We start from the raw sequence: 20407 nt of genomic DNA, 5'->3' as shown, positions 1-20407 counted from the left end.
TTGGCGATGCGTTCGTGTCTGAGACAAAAAGGTGATGAAAAATAACTAAAATACAGGGTGCATGACGAATTTTTGTGGTTAAGCTAAGGTTAAGCTCTAAGCATCCTAAAATTGCAAAAATGGCCGGAGATTGTGAAGATTGCTAATTGCAGCCTAAAAAGTCCCTCGTGAATAATGTAGGTTTATTGTTTAACAACGCACTTAGTAATGTAACACGAGTTAGATTAGTACAGGACTATCGAAGTTTAAAAGTGCTCGAAAAAGCGTTTGAACGTGTAAAGTACGTGGACGTTAAACTTCATTTTCTGAAGGACCATGTTCGAGACGGACGAGACGGATGTTGGACTTGAGTTTGTCTAGACTCAACCTTGGTGAGCTTTGTGCCTGAGCTTTTCGTGATCCAATCAGTACAAGTTTTAGTGTTTGGTTTTTCCCGGTTCAATTTCTTCAATCATTTGCCTTGCCTTGCTACGAAGATCGAAGCTTCGAAAATGCTTCCTTTCGGCAAAGCAAAATTTTAACCCGTTTAAAACACATTGACAAGAAAGCGATGCCGGTCGATCTCCACTCGCCATTCGTGCTACAAAACTAAATTTCATTTGTGCCACAATCTCCTTCATCGCCGCATCGATTATAATATAAAACTTTACCTTCGCAAACACTCCGAGAAGGTTTAGTTTGGCAGGATCGCCAATGTAACGTTTGTTATTTTTGCCATCTATCTCCACTGATTCCGAAAACTCCGTTTTCGCAAAAAGCTACCGCCACCTTGTTCCACTTCACTTTTTCTTTGATGTTTCTAATTAGGTGCACAGCTAAGTTCCTAAACTGTTTATCAAGACATTGTAGCCGGCACAAGTAGCGTTCCACGCGTAACTGTTTCTAGTTTCCTGTTAAACGTTTCTGCTGGGAACCATTTGAAGTCCTCTACCGAATGCGGCCCAGATGGCATTCCTTCCATAGTCCTGAAACGCTGTCTAAGTGCGTTTGACGACGGGAGTCTAAACTATTTGAACTAAACGTTCTGGATAAGTTAATCCAAGATTAACCGTACAATCCAAGAAAGTTATCAAATTGGCAACGTAGATACAGACCTTTCTGCAGCTGTGCCTTTCAAAAGCGATGAATACGCTTCCTCGCCCTGTGCAGTTACCTCCGGCGTTCCCCAAGGCAGTCATTTGGGACCTGTTTTCCTGTTTCTGCTGTACAGGAATTAAGTGAGCACGATCCTCAAATGTTTGAGATTATCATATGCTGATGTCTTAAAATGTATTTCCTGCAACAGGATCTGCAAACCTTCGACGAATGGTACTGAATTAGAAAGATGTCACTAAATGTGGCCAACTGCTCGGTCATCTCCTTCAATTGCCATCAAAAACGTGGCGAAGGTGCCTAAACCAATCACGGGAACAACTGCAAAATTTAGTGAAAATCTTTGGGCTACAAAGTGTGTACACTAGCGTGCTTGACGCAAACAAAAGGAAGGACACCCGGCCTTCCAAAAGAATTTTTTGGCTCGGAAACATAGAGTAATCGTAGGAAAACTCCGAACTTTCGGGTGCAATTGAATTAAAAATCAAACTAGATGTTGGTCGGTGTTAAGTCAGACCGAACCAAGCGACAAAACTTTGATTTCGTGAAAAATGCGTTCAAAGTTTGCTGCTCTGTATGCTTTATAGCTATCAATCGTTCGAAATCGTCTCATAACTCTGGCTGTTTGCAACATTTATGTAGTCTGATTAGTGTACAATGTAGCTTAGTAATTTCTTGATCGTTTGCTGTCATTAATTCTTTTTTTTTTAATTTTGCGACTTGGACCGGTCAGATTTAACACCGACCAATTGGACTTGAAATCGGACTTGAACTTGAACTACTTCGGGTTATACCTCGTATTGAATGGGGATTGGACTTAAATTTTGGGCAATTTGAGCTGGAAGTTAAAGTTTTTATGGATTTTAAAGTTTTATTTCAAGCCGGATATAGACATGAAATTATAAATTGTAACCGTTGGTTACATATTTTATATAAAATTAGCTCTGCCAATTTAAAATGCTTTTTCAATCTGCTCATAAATCCCAATCCAATTTCCTAAGTCCATCTCTGAGCAAGCTGTCGACTGTTTGACTGATAGCGCTCCAAACCTTCGGGTGGAGCGGTCACTCACACGGGAAAGCTGGTTCAGTCATATCTAAAACGGCCTGAGTAAGCTGTCTACTGAGTGGGTGATATCCCTCCAAGTCTGTCGCATCGCGACCGGGACAGACGGGTCACTCACTTGGGAAATCTCTCTCGGGCATAACTAAACAGGTTTGAGAAAGTTGTCAACGAGGTGAGCGATATTCCTCCAAGTCTGTCGCATTGCGACTGGGATGGACGAGTCGCTCACGGCGGAAAGCTTTCTCACTAATCTGCAAGAGAAACGGTGATGCGATCGACTGAGTGAGTTATATCCCTCCACGTCTGGCGTCTCACGTCTGGGACGGAGGGGCAATTCGCTCGGGAAAGCCTTTTCTAATACAATCAGAAGATTCCTCTGCAAGTGTGATAACCCTCCACGTCCACGTTAGACGGAGGGATCCCCCCTACAGGGTTGCTCACAGATACCACTAGGAATACAACCAAGGTATTCAAAACCTAGGGTATTATCCAATAAATAATTGTTGCCAGGACAAAAGATCGTTAAAAATTGGAAGTCTTTAAAAGATTCCAATTTTTAACTGACCGAAATTATAAAAGGGCTAGGCTCGATAAACAGCAGATCATTTGTTGTTTGGAAAACTTAACGATCAGTGCGCGAGGATCGTACTTGTTTTAACTTAAAAACAGTTTATTTTGTTATTGATAGATAAAATGAAGATTATGTCGTTTGTGGTGTATAGAAAGGACAATACTAGGTAATTGTCAAGTCGTAAAAAAAAAAGTGTATTGTGAATAATAAATAGTCTATTGTAAAACTTATATTCTAGTGCCAAACAATTATACAACAAAAATGGTTAAAATGAACAATCTACGAACACGTAACAAAGAAACAGACGTGAATAAAAAGATTGTAAAACTACCAGTGAAAATATACAAGAAAACAAAAGGTAAAAATAGTTATAAGCAAATTTTAAAATGTGTAACGGTAGATTAAGGCTGGTGTAGGAAAGTTAAGGCTGTGTGTAAAAAGGCTAATATCCCTCGAATAGGTCCTCGAGGGACCTTTTATTCTTGGACTTTATTCCACAGGCGCAGAAGAGCAGCGCATCTGTATCCCGGTGAAGCCTGCGTGCCAGTCAGCATTCGGCGCAGCGCGATAGAATCGTTCGTTTGCCATCGGTCCTATGGTAGAGACCGAGACCCAGTACTTTCCGGCTCCCGTAGTACGAGCAGCGAAAGCCCCGATGTGGGTAGTTTAACCGCCGCCTGCAATTAAAACATCGGTGTAATCGGTAGTGTAGCTGTCGATTCTGCCATGACGGGAAGAACACAAGATCCCGTACTATCTAGTTACAGTGGCCGAGGCCACTTGGATCGTCAAAAGTCGTCGTCGAGGATATGTAAAAACACCAGCCTTAGTTATGCGCAAGTAGAATAGTTTTAAGTGAATATTGTTGGGAGAAGGGAAATAAACCGTTAAGTTAGATGTAAAATCCCGATTTTTAACCACAGCGATATTACTCTACCATTTTATCTCCGCTTTGCTGTTAAATTTCGTAGTCGAACTTGAAAGGAGTTTTAGTCCTGGTCGTTCAGCTTTCGTTCGCCTGGTTACCTTCGTATAATCTCGATCCAGGAGTCTTGGCAACATTATTAGCTGTGATATTACCCGGATTAGTGGTGTGTGTCCGGCGGTTTCTGTTTGCGACGGAAACACTCATTGTATTTGGCAAGCGCCGCGACGCACACCCGTTTCTACTCGTTTTAATACCGTTTCCCTTCCCCATCCTTCCCGCTGAGCAGTTTGGAGGAGTATCAAAATAAAGTTTTGCTTGAAGTTTGATTAAATTTATAGTCTTGTTTTCTCATACGTTCCGTTTTTCTTTTTTCCAACCACGTTTTTTCTCGTTTTTTCTCGTTTTCTGCACTTTTCTGTATCGTTTTATTGGTTTTTGCTCTCATTTTTCTTCAGTTTTTCCTTTTTTTTCTTTTTCCAAGTTTCCTGTCTCATTGTTCCGTTTTTCTTCGCTTCCTTCCTTCCATTTTTTTTATTTTCAGTTCTGTTTTTTCTCATGTTAAACACCTGTATTCTTGTTTACGACTGTATCCTGCATTCGTACGAATAGTTTGTTTCGAACGAAACGGGAAGCACTATTCTCATATTCTAATGAACAAAAGGAAGGGACGTTCGGATGTTCGAATTGGTTCGAACGAAAACAAGCATCGGCTTAACTTTCGAACGAATATCATTCGAGCCAAAACAACAATAAGGGTGATAAACTCGTTTTTGGTCATTTGGTTTTTCCTCTTTTGATGCCCCGTTTTTCGTCTTTTCTGTTCCGTTTATTCTGTTTTATTTTTCCGTTTTTCGTCCCATATTTCTCCTTTTATATTCCGTTTTCTACGTTTGCTCTATAGGTTTTCCTTTTCTCACTCTAGCTATTCTTCTTTTTCCTTTCGATTTCTCTTGTTTTCTGGTCCGTATTCCTTTCTTGTCTTGTGTTCCCTCTTTTGTTTCACGTTATTCCATTTCTCCGTCTGCTGTTTCTTCTGTCTCTGTTCCTTATTTCTTCTCTTTATTTTACGTTTTTTGCCCTTTTCTTAAGTTCTGATTTTCCTTTGCCGTTTTTCGTTTCAACTCGTTTTTCTGGCCCATTTTTTCTTTTGCTGTCTCGTTTTTTGCCATTTTCCGGTGTTGATTTTTTTCTTTTGTCGGTCTGTACTTTCGGCTTTTTTCGCTTTTCTATTCTATTTTCTCCGTTTTATCCTGTTTGTCTTCTATTTTCATTTTTTGTTACTTTTTCTGTCCCGTTTTTCTTTTTTCTGTTTTCGTTCCTTCGTTTTGCTGCTACAGCATTTTTTCCTTTTCTTTTCCTCCTTCTCTATTCCGTTTTTCCCCTTTTTTGACCCATTTTTCTCCGTTTCTGTTTATCCCCATTTCCTTTCAACCTGTGCACGTTTTATTAGGCTTTATTTACGATTCCGGATTTGTTCTGAGATATCTACGATAATTTTCGTATCATTGATATACTACTTGGTGGTGACTAGTGTTCGACATAAAAAACAGAAAAAATAAAAGCCTGACAAGGAACGACGTTTGTTTTGAATTGGCAATATGAAAAATGTATTCATATAAAGTTTGAAATGTTCATTTGAAAAATGTGTGTACAAATATCTTGACCACGGAGAGCAACATGAAAACAGAGCGGAGGAGCAATGCGACAGGGAGCAGAGTGAGACTAGCGGCTGGCGAACCATCCCTATGCAGAAAGAGGAGAGTGAGAAAAAGAAAAAGATGAAAGAAGATCAGCAGAAGCAGACGCAGGGGGAAATGCCGGCAGAACGCGAAGAAGCGGGAAACAAGGCGAGGAACAGGGAGAGACCCCAACCTCGCCGTATGTCGATCTCCTCAAGAAAATGAGGGAAGCTGAAAGAGCTAGCGGAAAATGTCGTGAAAACCCGGAGAACCCAGAGCGGCGAGTTGCTCTTCGAGCTCAATAGAGAACCAGAGGTGAAAAGCGTGGTCTTCAAGGTGCTAGTCGAGACCGTGCTCGGTAGGGAAGCTCAAGTAAAAGCTTTGTCTCGGCAGCAAACCGGCTTCTGAAGATGGACAGTGTCAAGATCGGATGGGCGGTGGCTACCCAGCTAACCAATAGGTATTTCTAATGCAATTTAAATGCAAGCCAATAAGCATTTAAGTTGCCTTAAATGCTACTTAAATGCTATTTTGGCAAAATAAGCGGCTACTTTACTGCTAACCCTCTTATAGCGCTGACAATGCTTATTTGCAGCTTGTTACCGACAAGAAGAATTTAAATAGAATTGTGGATGCCAATTTACAACAGTTATGCAGCCAGAAAGCTGATAAACAGCAACCTGCAGTATAAAACGCCAGGAATGCTAATAAACGATTGATTTACTGCTTATATTAATGCTTATTGGTTACCTGGGTAGTTTTGGAGCCATCCCCCGTGAACCCAAAGAAATGGCGAGATACTTTAAATGCACGAACTTCGGTCACCAGATGAGGAATTGTCCGGGCCCCGGCAGATCGAAGCTGTGTCGGAAATGCGAACATGTTGCGAAAGACTGCAATAAGCACCCGAGGTGTATGTTGTGCAAGGAAGACAGCGACCACGTGACGGGAGGCTTTAAATGCCCGGTGTACCAGAAGGCAAAGGCAGACCTACAATAATGGAGGTGATTCAAATCAACCTTAGTCAACCGTTGCAATCATAGCGGAGCCGTATCGAATTTCCTCTGATAGCGGTAACTGGATAGCAGACAGGGCAAGAATGGCCGCGATATTGGTGACGGGCCGATATCCTATCCAGGAGGTGGTTACAAGCCGATATGAGGGTTTCGTGGTCGCCAAAATTAACGGAGTCTTCGGGTGCGGCTGCTGTGCTCCCCCAAGATGGACGCTGGAACAGTTCCGCCGCATACTGGGCGAACTAACTGGAGAGCTCATTGGACGGAGACCGATCGTCATAGGAGGCGACTTCAACGCTTGAGGAGCCAGCCTACTTGAAGCACTGGCAACGCTCGAAGTAGAGCTGTGCAACGTTGCAACCACCAGCACCTTCCGCAGAGATGGCCGAGAATCTATCATCGACGTCACCTTCTGCAGCCCGTCGCTGGGAACCGACATTAACTGGAGAGTGTGCGAAGAGTTCACGTCACACAGACAGGAAGAATTCAAGAGCGGCAGTGGAAAATGAAGGCATTCGACAAGGAACTCTTTGTCGAGGCACTACGACCACACAGCGAAGCCCAGAATTCTGATGCTGACGAGCTGACCGAGGCGCTAGCCAGAGCATGCGACACAACCATGCCGAGGAAGGTGGAGCCTAGAAACCGACAACGCATTACGAGCTAACTGCAACAGAGCTAGAAGGTGCTTCCAGAGAGCAAGAATGACCGAGACTAGAGAGGAAAGAAGAAGTGACCTCCGCGTTGCCAAGGCCGCACTGAAATACGCGATTAAGCAGAGCAAGACAAACTTCTTTAAGGTGAAGGTCGTCAGAGTCCAGTTGCTTTTTTACTGATTTCAGTACTTGTTCCCACTATCGTTTTGTTGGGAATAGATTTTCTATAGTAGTAGGTAATTATCTGTTATGAACAATTATGAAACATCGCGTATATATTTTTGCTGTTGAGCTAGATCCGACAGTAATTCTATCACCTAAAATGTTGTTTACGGTGAATTTCATAAGTATATTATCGACACTCTACGACCTTTAATTCAATAGCGAAAATAATTGGTCAAATTCATGTTCAAATGTTTACGTTGGCATCACTCCATATAAACGTCCATTGCCTTGGCAACGTACAACAACGTCGGTCGCGGATTCGGAATTGCAATCGAAATGAAGTGAAGTTTTTCCTGCCAATTCAAGTGATCCATTTGAACAAAATGATTATAATATCTCTCTAAATAACTGTTCGAGTGGTGAATTAAAGTTTTTTGTGCCTCAAGTTAAGTTTCGCGAGTGATTTGACGACTGAAACGGCTGAAAAAAATTAATGAAAAACCGACGGCGAAAAAGTGAAAATATAATAATGAATATTAATTGGTGAATATTGGTCACTAATCTCAGTATTTAGTGTAATTAATTACCGAAAAAGTTAGAATGCAATATTTAGTGCTTCGAGTTGCAAGATCTTATTACGGCTAGCAGGTTAATTGAACTAATTTTATATTCATGTGATGGTTTCCCGAGTCTATGGGAGCATGTTGGTACACTGAAGAAGGGAAGGGAAGGGTGATATTCGGTGCCATGCTGATTGCCATAAATGGACTCTGACGACCTTGTCGCTAAGGAGCTTTGTAGAGAAGTCGATTCCAACCCCTGGGGCGATGCATACCGAGTAGTGATGGCAAAGACCAGGGGCCCAGCAATGCCAACCGTAGGATACCCAGATAAGCTAAAATGCATAATTGAAGGCCTCTTCTCGAAACATAACGAAACCCCTACCGGGCGCTAGAGAATAAGAGCGCCGGCGAGAGAAGAATTTCCAATGATGAACAGGTCAGAATCGCCAAAGACCTGAAGATGAGGAAGGCGCTGGGCTCGGATGGGATCCCCAACGCAGCGCTTAGGCAATCCATGTATTCCCGGATATGTTCCGCACGGTGATGCAAAACTGCCGAAACGAGGGACCCTTTCCAGACAAGTGGAAAATCCAGAAGTTGGTACTGTTGCCGAAACCAGGAAAACCGCCGGGGATCCAGCATCATATCGACCAATCTGTCTGCTGGACACACTGGGAAAGCTGCTAGAAAGGATTATCCTGAACAGGCTTCCATATACACGGAGAGCGAGTACGGACTGACACAAAGGCAGTTTGGGTTCCGGAAGGGAAGGTCCACGCTAGATGCAATCCAAACTGTCGCCGAGACAGTACAGAAGGCGTCCAAGCAGAAACGTAGAGGAAACCGCTACTGCGCAGTGGTCACTATCAACGTTAAGAGTGCATTCAACAGCGCCAGCTGGGAAGCCATGTTGTCCCCGACTATCTGTGCATCGGTCCATCTCTCTGGAACGGTATGTACGACGGTGTGCTAACCCTAGAGCTACCAATGGGAGTGGAAATCGTCGGCTTCGCGGACGACATCGTGTGGACGGCGAACTGCTTGAGGAAGTGGAGGCATTGGCGACTGGGTCAATCCGCAGGGTGGAGAGTTGGATGCAGAACTCGAAACTGCAAATAGCGCATCATAAAGCGGAGATACTACTGGTGAGTAATCGGAGAGCAGTCCAACACGTGGGGATTACTTTCGGAGAACATATCATAACCTTAAAACGCGAGTTGAAGCACTTGGGTGTGATGATCGACAATCGGCTAAAATTCGACGGTCACGTTGACTACGCATGCAAAAAGGCAGTGAAAGCCATCAGTGCACTGTCTAGGATCATGCCAAATAACTTTGGACCAAGCAGTAGCAAGAGGCGCCTCTTAGCTAGTGTATCATCGTCGCTACTGCGGTATGGCGGACCAGCCTGGATTACAGCGCTCTAAACCCAGCGCAACAGAGCGAAGCTGAGAAGTACGACCCGACTTATGGCCATTTGAGTTGTGAGCGCATACAGGACTATCTAATCAGAAGCTGCGGATGATTCCCATCGACATCACCCTGATGGAGGACTTCCAGTGGTATAGGCAAAAGGAGGTCAGAGGAATTAGAAAGCTGATGAGAGCAGAATCAATGGCTAAGTGGCAACAGGAGTGGAACACGACACAGAAAGGTAGATGGACCCACAGACCCATATCGACTCTCTCGGTTTGGGTGAATAGGAAGCACGGGGCGGTGAACTTTTACTTAACGTAATTCCTGTCTGGTCAAGGTTGCTTCACGCAACTGATTTACCGATTCGGGCACGCCAGGTCACCCTTATACCCGGAATATGGGAACGTGGAAGAAACAGCAGAGCACGTGGTTTTTGACTGTTCCAGATTTGCAGCATGGCGAGAAGAATGGCAAAAAAGTGGCGAAAAGACGACAAAAAATATTGAAACGATGACAAAAGACTATTAAAAACAAAACGAAGAAAAGATAACCAATTGACGAACAGTTTGACACACGTGCGCGTATGATTAGAAGCATGCTAAACTAAAATACTAAAACTAAATTTCATTTGCTACACTTCCACAACATTCTTCATTACCGCACCAAACGCCAAACAAAACTTTACCTCCACAAACACTCCGAAGGTTCAGTTTGGCAGGATCGCCAATGTAATAATCTGACATATTAAGTGCGCACCCAACTTCATAAGCTGTTTGTTCATTCATGAAGTAATCCCAGAGATATCTAAAGAGGTAAGCAACCCGTTTTAACTATAATTTTGTATGCGAGAAAATATCATGAAGCTCCATCGCAAAGTTTACGGAGTTGCTGTCTAAGTAAAACGATGTACCATGATTGGTTCCATTTTCCATAGCTTTAAGGATTTCAAGGCAATTTCAATGTTGATGACCGTCATCGTCAGACCGCCAACAACCTGAAAAGGACACTGAATTGGATGCACTGCTCGACCCAAGGATCCACACCAAATGTAAGAAGAACTTCCTTCGGCTTCAGGAGTTACGCTCCAAGCCCAGTGGATTGACATCGTCAGATGGCTCTGAAGTTTTGATTTGCAACGCTGTTCATGGTTTGAGTTTGCGTCGGAGAAGAAATAGAAACTTTCTCGATGCCATTGTCTGCACACGGTAGAACAATACCGTTACCAATCATGGAATCGACTGCCGACGGTTCCGTGCGTGTGACCACCTAATTAGCATCAACCCGATGAATGTGGATCAAAACGTTTCTGGAGCAAGCCCTCCATTGTTGCCACGATGTGACATGAATAAACTCTCATTCATGTCACTTTCAAACTGAACACGCAATGACTGCTTCGTGTCAGTAAGAGAAACGACAGACCTCATTTTATCTTCTTTCTAACGAAAACTTAAATTCAGCCAGTATGCAATAAATGCAAAACTAATAAACTCCCATCGGGGATGGGCATCATCGATTTAACCAGTTATTCCAGACTCTGGCGCCATTAAAGTTTCGGTGTCGTAATTTGCTAAAATTATTCAACGTATCTGCAACGGCCGCAGGCCGGTTAGCTTGCCCCAATGATGATGATGATGATGATGATGGCACGCAACCGGGTTCCAGATTTAGCTGTGGAAAAAGCTGTGCCGGAAGCGCCCATCCCGCTGCCCTGCTGAGGCTGCAGCAAAACCAAATGACGTTCGAAATGCAGAAAAATGTTAAACTTTTACTTTTCCGCGCGGCAAGCGCGGAACGTAATGGGGCTGCAGTCTTCAAGTCGCGACGACTATTAGCAAGCCGGTCCGCGCCTCCTTTTGCTGATGGCTTTCTGCACTTTTTTTAGGGGCTTTGGAAGGCGGTTATGTTGTGGCTTTATGGCTTTCTTACAGCACAACCGCACACAGACCAGTGCAGCGCCAGCGACCGGTAGGATCATCTCCACGAAGCGGGAAATTCGTGCAGATATCAGTTCGGCAGAGCTTGCAGAACCGGTCCGGGATCAGCGCAGAAATCTGCGCTGCGCGTGGTCAAGACATTTGCAGATTTCTGTGCGTTGCGTCTACTTTCGCTTTCGTAGTTCGCGGAACGTCAAACTACGGGAGACGGTAGTTTGGGTCGTAGCGCGATCTTACGCGATTGGTATTTACGGTTGAGTAACGTGGTTCGCGGCTTGCAGCCGCGAAGATGCCATGCAAAGGGCTGCTGCTGCCGGACCGGACCGGCATGACTTTACCTACCTAGTATTGCGTGCATTGCGTGACTATTTTCCACTCTAGTATTTACCTCAAATTTACGGGCTTCCGAGGAAACATTTTCCGCAGTTTGTTAAACCGTTCACGCAGCGGTGAGCAATTTATTCAGAGACTCCCCGTCGGAAACCCCGCTCGCGTTCGGAGCTCCGGAGGATAATGCGTTTCGCTTTGAGACTGCCTCAAAGTGAACTCATATGTCAGAAGCATTAATCATTCCATCCATCGTCACGTTCGTCTGCGGCGAACAGCTCCTTCGGCACCGCACTGAATGCGTGAGCAGCGCGGTTTGCCCCGCGTTGCTATAGCTAACTAGCTAGCTAGCTGTCAACCTAAAGAGGTTGCTAAGGAGACGGAGAAAACAATTAAAATAAACAATCGGGAGTTGCCGCAAGCAGCGGTCGTGGAAACGACAACGGTTACACGGTAAGATTAGCCGATTGCCTCAAAGCTAGCAGCCAAAAGGCTGCTTGCAACACCTCAGTGAAGCATCTTAATTTTATTGGGATATTAAATTGTTTTACTACCGTTATTCGGTTGTAATAATGGTGTAAATCCTACGTGATCAATTAATGTTAAGCAACGATGGCTAGACTACTGTAATTCTGAGCAATAAAATAGTTCGCCGCGGCACGAGATTGAAATATTGCATAAGATTTCAAGTTGCTTTCTCAATTAACCTTCAAATAGCCTTGACGCTTGCGCTGAACTATCAGGACCTTGAGTAACCAGTGAATCGCTGTGCAGTAGTAATGTCCGTGTTGGGTGCTCGACGATTGTCCGGGTAGTTGGAATGTTTGTGGAGAAACTCAATAACCATGGAGTGTGGTTTGTTGTTTTCCTAATGAAATTTTTCGAAAACGAATATTGTCGCAAAATAAGGAATTTAAGCCGTAAAATTTTACAAACTCAGGTTCGGAACCGAGTTGAAAATTTGGCCTATTGTGGCGATTAGCTACTTAATCACAGTTGCAAGTAATCTACATTTGAATTTTCCCTGTCAGTTTTTTTGGTTCAAAATCTATGAGTAAGAAAGTGCAACCAAAGTTGCACCCAGTTTTTCTTAAACTTATCCTATAGAATCAATGAAGAGAAGGTAAAAATACTGAATGTTACATTGGCGATCCTGTCAAACCTTCGGTGTGGCAAATGAAATTTAGTTTTGTAGCACAAATGGAAAGGAGAGACCTGAACGGAACGCGTAGGATTGTCTTTAATATGTTTTAAATGTGCTCAAATTGGGTTTTACCGGAAGATGTGCTCTGCAAGGAAGGAAGTAAACAAGCAATAGAGCACCCAACAAACACCGAAGCTGAATTAAAATGCTACTGATTTGGTTACAGCTGATTCAACTCTGATACAGGTGGTAGACGCTGAATAAATTTAAGCAAAGGCCTCTGTATTCCGTAAGTGTTTAAGCAGCCAACGAATGCGCTGTAAATCAGCTGCTTCACATAACAGTGTCACAAGCAGATTAGGCGCATCTTCAAACTCTCCCCAAACCGTCAATATCCTCAATAATTGTGCTATACTAGCTGTATAAACGATATGTCATCTTAATAAACAGCCCTCCCACGAAACATTTATGCGCTGATTAAACATTTTAGCAGCCATTATTATTCAGCCATAGCTGGATATGCATCGAAAAAAATTATGTAAACAATTCTGCAATACTTATTTGAATTCGAAATTGAAGAACTTATATAACCTATTTCGTTTGAGGTAGAAAAAACACTTGTTAAGCAGTTATATCGCCTCTGTGCGCCTTGTTTCCAGCTTTGCGCAAATTGGTTATTTAAAAACGCGCAAAAGCCCCTATTAAGCTTCATTGCAGCTTCGAAAGCAGCTATTAGCAAGCCCGAAGCTTGATAAAATCACCAAATTTACATGTTTAAGAACTGAAAAAAGGTTATTATTTCTAAACCTAAACCATAGTTCAGCCCCATGTAGAATAAATTCAGCTGTAAAAGCGTTTGATCAGCCTGAAATTGTTACTTGGGTAGCTGCTTTTAAAGCTGCAATGGAGTTTAATAGAGGTTGTTGCGTGTTTTTAAATAACCAATTTGCACAATGCTGTTAAAGAAATATAGAACGAGAAATCTGACAGTATGTATGCTGTGGACCGAATGAAAGCTTGGTATTAGTTTGTGAAGCCACTCTAACACCCTTAAGCAGCTTTAAAGTAGTTTGAAAGCTGTGAGCCTAATGAAAGCCTCTACTGGTTTATAAAGCCACTTTAACACCTTTAAGCAACCGTAAAACGGTGTGATGTTTATGGCTGTTTAGAAGCGGATTATTTAGCAGAAAAATCCTCTATTAAGCTTGTTTATCAGCTTTGGAGGAAAGCTGGTTTGGGAAAACCTAAAGTAGCTTAAACACCGTTTGGTCAAACACCATTTGAGTGCTTACTTTATGCAGCTTGGATCGCCTTAAACCAACTCGTAAACAGCAATTGTTCTTCCTGTTTACGAGTTGGTTTAAGGCGATCCAGTGTACAAGATTTTTCGAAAACAGACACTGAAGAAACCTGCAAGTCGTAGGCGAGCGAAATACGTATCTGTCACGAATTAATATAAATAGTAGAATTTTTTTGAAAAGTTTTTAATTTCAAAAGATGGCGGTTCAATTCCCGAAAGATGAGGACATGCATTTTTGATTAGCTTGTGCAGATACGAATTCAAGTTTTTCGAAATTAAAAATATAGCTTATGACGCCAAAGCGAAATAAATATGACGCGTACCATTTTTTAAACTTAAAAATAGATTTTTTTTGGCTGCATAAAGGTTGATAAGACGTCGATTAAGCAACTGAAAAAGCATTGCAAAACTATTTCTCGTTCCAAAAATAGAATTGACAGCATTGCGCAAATTGGTTATTTAAAACACGCAAAAGCCTCTATTAAGCTCCTTTGCAGCTTTGAAAGCAGCTACCTAAGTGACAATTTCAAGCTGATCGAACGTTTTTTAGCTGAATTTATTCAACCTATGGTTTAACTATGGTTTAGTTTTAGAACTAAAAACCTTTTTTCAGCTCTTAAACATCTAAGTTAAGCTTCGGGCTTGCGAATAGTTGCTTTGAAGCTGCGAAGGAGCTTAATAGAGGCTTTTGCGCGTTTTTAAATAACCAATTTATGCAAAGCTGAAAACAAGGCGCACAAAGGTTATATAATGGGCGATATAATTGCTAAACAAGTTTTTTTCTGCCTTAAATGAAATAGGGCGTATAAGTTTTCCAACTTCGGCTGAATAAGTATTGTAGAATTGTTTACATAAATTTTGTCGACGCATATTCAGCTATGGCTCAATAATAATGGCTGCTAAAATGTTTAATCAGCGCATAAATGTTTCGTGGAAGGGCTGTTTATTAAGATGACAAATCGTTTATACAGCTAGTATAGCACACTTATTGAGGATATTGACGGGTTGGGGAGAGGTTGAAGATACGCCTAATCTGCTTGTGACACTATTATGTGAACCAAAGCCCAAGGTTCTGCATAGCAAAAACTAAGTCCACGTCTAAATTCAAGTTCAAGACCAAGCTTTATCCCTAGCCCTAGCTCTAGCCCTAACGCAAATTAACGTTTCAGCATTTGCGGATGAAACGATGCAAAAAAATTTGCATCGATTTTCATTTACTTGAGTTCAATTTTTTTTAACAAATGAGGAATATTTCGATTTAGTTTATTCTTAATTAAGGGACACCCTGTAGCCATATTGCTACCGCGTCTGTCTTGACAAGCGAATGGTCATGGGTTTTAGCCTAGGTTTATTCTCAGGCCCCTCCACATTCTTCCCTCATACTGTACATTCTGCATTTGCCAACTATGCAGCCTAGGGCCTGCTAGGGCAAGTTATAACAGTGGTACTGGCTCGAGGTGCGTAGCGAACCCTCTTGTCCAAGGGCAAATTACAACAGGTCTCCACACTTTCTGGGCCTAGAGAACGAGATTGGCAGTGAGTTCTAGCGTTATCTTGCCTGAAAACGAATTTATTGTGACAGAAAAACGCTTTGAGCGGAAACAAATTGTTCAGAATATAGTCAAAACCCTTCTCAGAATTTTTTTTGTATAGACATTATCACTGCGACCAGAGTTTTGATTTATTATGATATCGGCCAGGTGTTGGGTATGAAATGGGGAATTTTTAGGCAACCATTGAACCACACGACTTTATTTTCAAGTGTTATATCATTTAAATTAATTTTTTTTGTATACTAATCTATTTTCAGAGAGCAAAATAAGGCGCTATATCCTTAGCCAATTGCAGCCTGGCTTCTGGTCTAAATGCCATTAGTTCATCCCCGAGGGTCCGGAGTATCACTTAACCTTTATTAGCAAAGGTACTACCAACGACTGCAAATGAATGATTATCTATATGGGAAGCGTCTGTTACGGGAGGTCCACGCTTTCTTCCTTCCCCTTGATTTCAAGGAATTTAATGGAATTAGGTATTATTTCTGGTTCCACTTCCTTCCTTGCAATTCCCTCTGCGGTGCGGTGAGATTAGATTAGATTGGAACAGATTAGCGCAGCATTATTCACAGATGGATTACCGATGGATCTAGAAATAGTCCGTATCCTACTGCTGTCCAGAAAACCCGATTTAATCCACCTAGTGGTGAAAGGAACCTTTGTTATACCAGCTTATATGTCATTTGAAATGGGCATTTCCAGGTCAAATATTATTTTTAATTTGTATTTGAATTTGTAATTTTTATAAAACTGACAGAGTCAAATTCCATACACATCACTTTGAACTAAAGTCTTAAATAAGCTGTTTCCAGGCCCAGCCATTCTCAAGTTATTCAGATGTGAAATCTAAAAATTATCTATTAAAGTTAACACATGCAAAGTATCCGATAACCGTGTAATCGACCTTCACGAATTCGAACCAAATTTTGTCAGATTGTTCATTATAGGTCAGAAAGCAAACATCTTAAATTTGGTGCCGATTGATACCCCCCACGATTAGTGGTAGTACCTCCTTTTTAAAAGAAAAGACCCGTTTTGTCAAACCTTTTTATTTTTTACTTACAGATAAACGTGGAAATCTCGACCAACATGTCAAAAGGTTCAATGTGTAAATGAGAGATTCTCTATGCGTCTCCTCTCTTATGCTTATTACGGAGACAAAAATGCATTTCAACCCAATTTTTCTAAAGGATTTTAGCTTTCCAATAACACCGGCAACCGTTCCATGCAAAATTGATGCATTCAAGTGCATTTATGCCGCCGTAATAAGCGTAAGAGAGGAGGCGCAAAAAGAATCTCATTTGCACATTGGACCTTTCGAAATATTGCCCGTCAAATATTAGGATTAGAAAGAAACTATATTCACATTCAAATTCCAATGCCAATCGAAAATAGTCGAGAAAAAAATGTCTTTTTAAGCGTTTTGAGCTGGAAATGATCATACAGATATCGACACGTCTTCGGAACTTAATTCAATTGTTTGTTAATGCTGTGCTAGTTATCATCCATATGCATCCTAGCGATAAACAATCTTCAGTGTGTATTTTAACCTACTAAATAACTTTATAGAACATATGCAAGCAATGAAAACAGCGTGTACAGAATTTTTGAGCAGAACTCATTTTAAAGTGGCTATTTGTCTCGGGGTACAATGCTAGCCTAACAAGCCAATCGTCGTATGTTCGAATCTCGACTGATCGGTGCCGTTACAGAGTTAATAGGATCTTTGCCCTAGCCCGTAATTTTCCTGTACTCTAATAACCGGCCCGGCTGCGAAGTCTGTCGATAAAGAAGGGTTAAGTTCTGAAGGACGTTTACACCCATGACTTTGCTTTGCTTGAATTTAAACTGGTTTCTTTAAACAAATCATTAAATTTCGCAACCAGTAAGAGATTTCTCTCCTCTGTTGGGTACTCTTACCACTGCGTCCATTATTTTGAACTATTGTGGTATGCCCCGTTTTATTATTATACTATACGCTTCAAGCTTACCTATCACTTATTGAGGAAGTGACAGGCTGGTAGCTGGAGCGAGACATGTGCCAATCAGGGATGACTAGGTTTATGAACCTAGTATCCTGATCGGCGACGCCAATCAGATCTCCCCGTTTTGAGATACTGCAGTCTATAAATAGTACTGTGCTCCACGATAGCAGAGCAAGTGTTCCGAAGTTAAATATCATCTTGTATGAAACTGAGATTCCGAAAATGATATTTACTCGGAAAATGTCCTGTCACAAGACCGGTAAGCTTGCTGGGATCTCTCTTATTGAGACTCAGCAACTTTTGAGTAACCTAGGGGTGGATAGGGGTATTAGAGGCATAATGAGCACCCTAACTTGTTGGCTGATTTAGGCACCCAAAATGACTGAATTTTTAAAGTCTCGCCATTGCAAAACATACATTCACTATCGATAATTAAAGGCATACTGTTAACAAATTGAGAAATAATTGACATGATGACGAAAACTGCAAATTAAATTCATGCTTCAAAAACTAAAAATCGGTCAGTGTGTGGGGCACAATGAGCACCCTTATAAACACATGCTTGAAGGGTGTATATAAGTACAACAACCACACACACATACACACACATGCATATACACATACATACACACATACACATACACACCTATACATACACAAACATAAAACGAGTCAAAATGTCGAACAAACTATTGACCGCAAGCCGCTTAAAGCCAATTGAGCCGCGGAGGTTGCCTCTGGAGCACACAAGGAATGTTTCGGATGACGCTTAAACTAGCTGTGTTTTAGTGTTGAAGACATATGCTTTTCCGTTTCCCCCTGCCAGCTGGTATACAAGGGTTCTGATTTCACGGGTAGTAATACATCGAAATAATATACAAAATATGGACCACCAGGTCTTGTTCTGTTGCGGGAACGAAAACAGTTTTGAAGGAATCAATTTGGTCCAACTCCTGCCCCGAGATTGCCCTTTCGTATGGCCCCACATACCGAGCTAACGTCTGCCGCAGAATGCCGTGGTACTTGGCGACTTGCTTTGTGGATATTCCGTCTCGCCTTATAATGGCCAAGACCGCTTGCAAGGCCTTTTTTGACCAATTATGTCTTCCGGATTCCCTTGGCATATTCATACCATCACTGTAAACAAGCATTGATGCGATAAACAAAGAAACTGACAGGTTAGTTAATGCGACATAGTGCTCGTTTCACCCCACCTAAGGGTGCCCATTTCGCCCCCAGTATAGTAGTTAAAGTAAAAATGGGGTTTTACACTAATTATAGTATAAAATCAAAACTTTAATGAAGGTAAAATTTGAGATATAATGTATACATCATTTTGCAGTGTGCACTTGATAGATTAAGATATTTAAATGACCGTAAAAGCTTATTTGGTAGTGCACCAAAATTATAATTTTTTCAGCGTCTGGGAACCTAGTTAAGTTTTTTAATATAACTCCGTGTTTTAAAAGTAGAGATCACCCATTTTTTGATAAATTGATGCTGTAGTACCTACAGCAGTGATTCGCATGCCATATGATGTTACAAAATGCGTATTTTCGTATAAAAGAGGGGTGCCCATTTCGCCCCGTGTGCCCATTATGCCCCTAATCCCCCTACTAGACGTTATATATTCTTTTATAGATTGTTTGAGCGATTGTACAGCCATCCTACTGGCCATAACTGTTCGGCTCTCCTTTTGTTTCAGCCCACCCTCCAGCACACAGTCTAAGATCAGGCAGAGTGAATCTCGACCCGTGAGTAGAGAGTTGGAGCCACATATTCGTTTGTCGACTCACAACGAGTCGACGTGTTGAGGATAGACGAGGATCAGGACTGAACCTCTGCTAGCGCATCGTTCAAGTCCTGCTCCTCCACTACTCTCTGTCGTGCTCCGAGACGGATTTGCTGCTGTCCTTCAGCCAGCCTTTCTTTGCCAGCGCCGCCGTCCATCCCTTCTGCTGTTCGGGGGTGAACAGCAGAGTACCGCGCCGCCGGTGTGGTTCCACCACCTTCGGCTGTGGCAGTGTCTTTCTGCCTGAAAGAGCCACTGCCTTCGCTGCCTGCTGCTGCTCCATGGTCCAGTCCAGTCCAATTAGATGCTGCTCCTCCAAAGTTCGTCACAAGAATGAGGATTCACATGAATGACGTCCGTTTATATAGCATCGCTCGGCAGCTGACGCGCCGTTGCCATATTGGACTATTATACGTTGCATTGACAGTGTTGTCAGAGCAGACCGATGTGAATCGCTTTATTATTTTTTTATTTGCTCATGATGTTTATTCATCATTAATTATTATTATTATTCTTATCTCCCACATTCTCCTGCTTCACGCTTAACGAAAATTGTGCCCAATGGATCAATGTGGAAAAGTGTTATTTTTCTAATGCTCTTTTACATCTTCAATATTAGATTTAAAATCGGTTTCGCAACAAAAGAAGAGCAATAGTCAATATTGGTTATATTTTGGTTGGCTGGAAATCGGCAACTAACCTTCAATTTATAAACTGCTGTTTCACTGCACAGAACGAAAAAATGAATCTCATATTCGACGTAAACAAAAATCAGATAAATTTTTCCATCAAATAAAACGTAAATAGCCTAATCCGTTTTTAAAGATGTATTTTTACACCAATCCAAATGTCAGCCTTTAGGTGAAATAACATGTAATTTTATATGATTTGCAATGTTCCATTTATGTGCATGTCAAAAGACGTAAATTTACATAATTTTTTCGAAGTGTGTGTTTCTTACTAGTTTGTCAATTCCTCTCACGGTTTATTATTAATTTTGTCTGATATTAGATCTTTCTGGACTTCTTGCTCATTTCTGAAATATAAGTGTCTTCTACTATTAGCAAAGTTTCGGTACTACATTGCGTATTTGGAGCTTGGCTCTCTGTCCCTAGTCGACAGGCTTCGCAACCAGCCACCAGATGTTATAAAAACCAGATACCTGACACCGTTCTCTTAATCACTTTGCGTTAAAAACAACACCGCTCATGGGCTCACGGA

The sequence above is a fragment of the Sabethes cyaneus genome, chromosome 1, assembly GCF_943734655.1.
Source record: "Sabethes cyaneus chromosome 1, idSabCyanKW18_F2, whole genome shotgun sequence".
Lineage (NCBI taxonomy): Eukaryota > Metazoa > Arthropoda > Insecta > Diptera > Culicidae > Sabethes > Sabethes cyaneus.
Note: the sequence above shows the minus strand (reverse complement) of the source record.